At 37.5% G+C, this 6,207-nt stretch overlaps 1 non-coding gene across 1 annotated transcript; it reads left to right on the top strand.

Moving 5' to 3' along the window:
* Positions 1–2,434: 2,434 nt before the first annotated feature.
* LOC139865334 (small nucleolar RNA R71) lies at positions 2,435–2,541 on the top strand. Its single transcript, XR_011764861.1, has one exon. It is a non-coding gene; the product is annotated as a small nucleolar RNA R71 (small nucleolar RNA).
* Positions 2,542–6,207: the final 3,666 nt, after the last annotated feature.

Consider the following 6,207-nt stretch of genomic DNA (forward strand, 5'->3'; position numbering starts at 1 on the left):
TGGATAACCGGTTTGTAGTTTTCCTCCATGAGAATTTTGTGCGTGCAATATGATGGATTGATCCCCGGGATGTCCGCGGTCTTCCATGCTATGTCCTTATGGTGAGACTTAAGTAATGAGACAAGTCGGGTCTTTTGGTCTTGGGTGAGTGTCGAGGAAATAATCACCAGAAGTTGGTTTTCTTCCTTAAGATATGCATATTCAAGATGTTCAGGGAGTTCTTTAAGCTTTAGAGTCAGAGGCTCCTCCCATGAATACTTGATTTGGAATCTATCTTCATAAGGGATGGACTCAAATGACTTTTCCCGAATGGTCTCATCTTTACTTTTAAAATCATCTACATTAACATTCATTAATTCCTTAAAATCGGCCTCTAAATCCACAATCTCATTATCACAAGTTTGGTCGAACTCAGAAGTATCAACCTTTAAAAGTTTTTCAAGTTCATCATGCACATAAAGGTCAATATGGTCAAAGGCATAGAACTCATCATCATCGGTGTTACTCGGTTGCTTCATAGCTTCCTGGATATTGATGGTCACACGCTCTTCACCAACTCCAATGTTAAGTTGGTTGCGTTGTACTAAGATGATGGTGTCGGTGGTCGTCAAAAATGGTCTACCTAAGATGAGGGGGACTTGAAGGTCCTCCTTCATCTCTATGATAACAAAATCGACCAGGAACACCAAGGTGTCAATGCTAACCAAGATGTCCTCGGCGATGCCAATAGCAGTATCAAACAAATGGTTAGCCAATCTTATCCTAATTCGAGTTGGTTTAAGAGGTCCAAGACCAAGCCTCTCGTAAAGTGAATGGGGAATTAGGTAAATGCTTGCACCCAAGTCGGCTTGTTCATTGAACACTTCCGATTCACCGAACTTACAAAGGAAAACAAATTTTCCCAGATCTCCTAACTTCTTAGGAATCCTTGGCCTTGATGCAAGAATATTTTGCACTCCTATTCGATAAAGAAAGATGTTTCGTCATGGTATTTACCCCTTTGAGATATTAGCTCCTTGATGAACCGACCGTAATTCGGCATTCCTTTAAGCACGTCGGTGATAGGTAGGTTAAACAAGATGATTTTCATCATTTCTTTAAACTTTTTGTATTGAGCCGCCAACTTGTCCTTCTGTAAAGATTTTGGATATGGCACCGGCCTCGTCATCTTTGAAGACTCATCACACTTTTTCTTATCCGATTCATCATTACCCGTACCCTCGATTGAGTTGACCTTTTCTTTACCCTTCTCCTTACTAACCCCGGTATCCTCTTCAATACAATTTGGTAGTGGTTCATGGGTTATAAAGGTTTGTGGTTGAGGATCTTCGAACCTTTGAGTGGTTAAACCGCTTCGAGTGGTTATGGCGTTGACATTTTCATTTTGGTTTTGGTTACTAAGGTTTTAGTTGGTGCTTTCGATAGGAATCACTCTTGAGTTGTTGTGTTGTTGGTTTTGGTTATGTTGACGGTTATTGTTGTAATTGTTAATCGGGTTGACTTGAGTGTTTGAAGGTAAAGTTCCTTGTGGTCTTTCGGCAACTTGATTTGAAAGTCGTCCAACGGCACTCTCAAGGTTTTGGAATGAGGCTTGTTGGTTTCAGATTTGTTGCTTTAAGAATTCATTCTCTTTCATTAGAAAAGCTTTGGTTGATTCTACCTTCTTGATGTAGTTTTGCATGATTTCTTTTAAGCTCTTCGAAGGTTGGGATTGTTGATTGTTTTGTTGAGGTTGTTGATTGTAACCTTGGTTATTTTGTGATTGACTATAACCTTGGTTGTTTTGATTATTTGAAGTTGCTTGATTGTTGTAAGGTTGGTTGTTGTAAGGTTGTTGGTATTGGTATTGGAGATTGTTGTTTCGGTTTTGGTTATAGTTGTTGTAACCTTGATTTCGGTTTTGGTTAATGAATCCAGGTGGTGTATTGGTTTGGTTGCTGAATGATACCTTTTTTGATTAGTCTTATATTAGCTTTGGTTAGATGTTCCTCTCCGTTGGTCGTTTTGATTACTCACGTAGTTCACATGAGCATCCGAATTCATGGGAATATCATCTAGATCAACATGATTGCATTGAGTAATTTGAGGACAATTCTTCGCGAGATGTAGACCCTCGCATCGTAAACAACCTACTTGCATTGAAACTAACGTTTGTTGAATCTTTTTCAATTCTTTCCCAAATGTTTGAAATTTATTGTTCAAGCTTGCAATCGTCACTTATCCATTATCACTCTCGACTTGTGTTACATTTTTCCTTGTCAAATCTCACAGTGAAGGTGCCCATTCATACATGTTGACCGAGATGACTTCTAGCATAATTTCGGCCGCATTTGGTGATTTGTACATAAATACCCCACCGGATGAAGAATCATGATATTGCTTCATAAAAGTATTACAACCCCGATAGAATGTGTTGATATACTCCTTATTCTTCAAACCATGCGATGGGCAAGCTCTTAGTAGCTTCTTGAATCGAACTCATACATCATACAAACTCTCATCACCCCGTTGTGTGAACCCATTAATCTCCATTCTAAGCCGCTCTACTTTTGACGGTGGAAAGAAATGATTGATAAACTCGTTTGTTAATTCTTGAAAAACCCTTATGGAATCGGATGGTAAACTTCGTATCCAAGCTTTGGCGTCTCCTTGAAGTGTGAAGGGGAATGCCCTTAGCTTAAAAGCATCATCGGTGATGTTTTTGGTTTTGTAAATATCACAAAGATCATTAAAGTGTTGAATATGTTCGAACGGATTCTCATCTATCAACCAAAAGTATGTATCCTTGATCAGCGTGAAAAAGTTACCCTCGATCTTCCAATTATCCGCTTCAATTGGTGGTTTTGTAATAGCCGGTGCTATCATTGTTGGTGCAACTAATCTAGCGTTCCACATCAGTGTGTCGTTCGGATCATTCAATAATTCTTGATTAACCGGAGGACCATTAGGATTGCCCTCTTCATCGTGAATCGGATTACCGTTTGGATCCATCTCTTCTAAACAAAATGGCAAAGCTTCGAGATTCTTTCTTAATACCCTTTCTTCTCTACGATTATAAACCCGTGCACGTGTCTTTCCAGATCAGAGAATGGATGTTTGAACTCTTGATCCTTGTGAGACCTTGTTTTCATATACCAAAGGTACCTATCCTTCAATCACAACACAAACACAAGCGGTTTTCCAAACAAAAATAATAATATAAAATGCAAAAAGTAACTTTCGTAAGGGTAAACCCCTACGAAAGGATCGAACAATTAAAAGTTTAAACCAAATAACCAACTAGGCTAACCGCATCCCCGGCAGCGGCGCCACGAAAGTGTGATGCGTTCGTGCGATATACATCTTTTACCCTCTAAATTTATATTTGATTCAAACACTACAATCAAGCACACACAACTAATGAGCACTTAGAACCCAGTTATTATAGCACTTTAATGTAAGTATTCTTATCAAGTTCATCCCAAGGGACACGGTGTAAGTCGGATATTAGAAACTATCAATTGTCTCAGGGTTTGTTTGATTGGGGGGGGGGGGGGTTTGATTGATATCAACTAATAACTAAAACTTGCACAATTAAATAAACCTAAATTTATCAATTAAACTAGTAAAAAGAGACAAGTAGTGAAGTATTAAGACTTAAAACAAATTAACTAAGACGTGTTCACTTATCTAATCCTCTCTATGCTTGGCTTGCCCCATTTTTCCTATATTTCTATCTCATTAGTTGTTGAACTATTACATATTTAGCATCACTACTAAACCTCAAATCAAATGATACTCCACGAATTCACATAAGCTTTATATCCTAAGATCGAGTTAAGCATGATTTGGTCATTGAGATTGAGCTTCGGTTGAAATCACTTAAAACCCCCAGCTATCGAAATCACTTAAGATAATTGGCATTACTATGTTGACTAGAGGCCAATTCAAAACCAACCTAGATCAAGAACACAATCACTTGCAATTCCTAAGCTAGTTGTCTAGATCACCCAAGGTGTTGAAGCACATATTAATTCACTTCTCAAATCACTAAGAGAGCTACACAACATATGTAATCAAAGTCAAGCCTAAAATAAACTCATATCAATGGATCTTTAGCTAACTCAACAACACATGATCATGTAATTCATTCAAACAACAATAATCAATTGATTTGGGGCAAAACACTAGCATTAGAGATTTATAGATAAGCAAACACAAGAGATTTAGCCAATCATAGCTAAAATTAAACTAATAATAAGCATAGCAATGTAAATCATCATCATCTTCAAGTTATTACAAGTAATCAATGTAAAATATGAAAAGTAAAGTGAAGATTACAACCCAAAATATAAAGAAGATGATGATCTAAGCTAAACAATGATGAATCTTGGGCTAGCTTCCTTGAATCCACCCTCAAACACCAATTGATGATGAAATTAGGTTTTTGTATGTGAAATTCGGACCTTAAGCAGCTGCTCTCAAAGATGCATATGAAAGATGATCTAATCTCATTCCTTTTATAGTGCTGAAAATCTAGGCTGAAACAGCGAGAGGAGCGCCGCTTTTGGACAGGAGCGGTGCTTTTGGCTTTAATGAGGAGCAGGGTTTTTGATCAGGAACGTAGCTTTTAGCTCTAAACAGGGGCGACGCTTTTATTGAGGAGCGACACTTTTGGCTGAATAGGAGAGACGCTTTTCACTGTAGGAACGGCGCTTCTACTCACTGGAAGAAATTGGAGCTGAAATGTGCATAAGAACGTCGCTTTTTCAGTTGGTGCAGCGCTTTTGGCTCACAGGAGCGGCGCTCTTGATTGAGGAGCGGCTCTTTTGATGCTGATTCTGTACTTTTCCATTTCCTTAGCCAATTTTGCCCGAGATTTGGTCAATTTTACACCAAATCCACTCCTTAGCCCTTAATTTACCATTTAGCTCAATAGCACATAAAATAGGCTATAAGATCGTCATAAACTGAGCAAAATGAGGTAGATATCGTGAAATAAAACATATATAATGGAGCGATATCAATATTAATTGGTCTTTCATAATTGACTATGTATTAAACGTTGTTTTAGTTTAAAATTGTCTCCATTGAACTTTGTGTTCAATCATGACTTTCACATCCAACAACGTTATTTAACTTAACGAGGATTTTGAGTATAAATAAATTAAAATTTTGAGAAGCATGAATATTTAATGTGTTTGGAAGAGCAAGAGGCTCAAGATGCTCTTACCGCATTTAAGAAATAAATTCAAGAAAAGAAAATAAATCGCTAATTAAGTGGGAGTGTGAAGTGTACTTCACTTAAAACAAAGAATATTGTCACTCATATTTAACTCATATTTGTTCGTGAGTGAAATTTAACTTTAGTGAGTTACTATCGTTAAATATACATTGTTATCATAAGTTTCTATACGATAATTTAATTCTTTTCTCGAAGCTGAGGCATATAACGTAGCACTTTGATTATAATGAAAACGCCAAGATTTATTTGGATTGTATGTACTTACGATGGTAGATAACATTGTGTTTACATATATACTTTCTATATCAAACCTATACTCTGTGGTATTTGAGTTTGGAAATTGTAGTAAAGCTTCGTAGAATTTTGATGAGTTTCACTTCTCAAGTGAAGCGGAGACATGTGGAAAACAACTCTTCAGATGGAGTTGAAAAAAATCAGTTCATGCAAGTTAGTATTGGATGATGATCGAATTTAGATCCTTACATGACTGTTCATCAAAACTTAATATCTATGTTGATATTGGTTTAATTTTTAATTTCATTAAATGTGGTATAATGTCATCATAGACGACCTCATGTAATTTTGTTGAAACAACCCAACCCGATAATTAAAAATGATACACATTTTTAATACAGGTTAAACTCGCGATGTGGTTCACCCAGTCGCGATGTGGTTCCAAGTGTAATTCTCATGCCGAGCTTCAATCACCACCTGACCATCAGTTTCCAGCACTAAGTCAGGACGCGGCAGTGGGGGTCGCGGCGCGACTTACCACTATGTCAGACATTCAGAACCACATTAAGTACTCGGCATTCAAAATACACTATAAGTCGCGACGTGCGCGGTATGTGTGGGTCGCTACGCGATTCTAAGCAGGATCAGCTGCTACAGTTTTGGAACACTTTTGACACTTCAACCATGACACCAATTCCACCAGTAACAACCAAAACCATGTTTAAACATCCAACCAACTTTAAATAAAG

This window comes from Rutidosis leptorrhynchoides, chromosome 8 (assembly GCF_046630445.1).
Source record: "Rutidosis leptorrhynchoides isolate AG116_Rl617_1_P2 chromosome 8, CSIRO_AGI_Rlap_v1, whole genome shotgun sequence".
NCBI classification, from domain to species: Eukaryota; Viridiplantae; Streptophyta; class Magnoliopsida; order Asterales; family Asteraceae; genus Rutidosis; species Rutidosis leptorrhynchoides.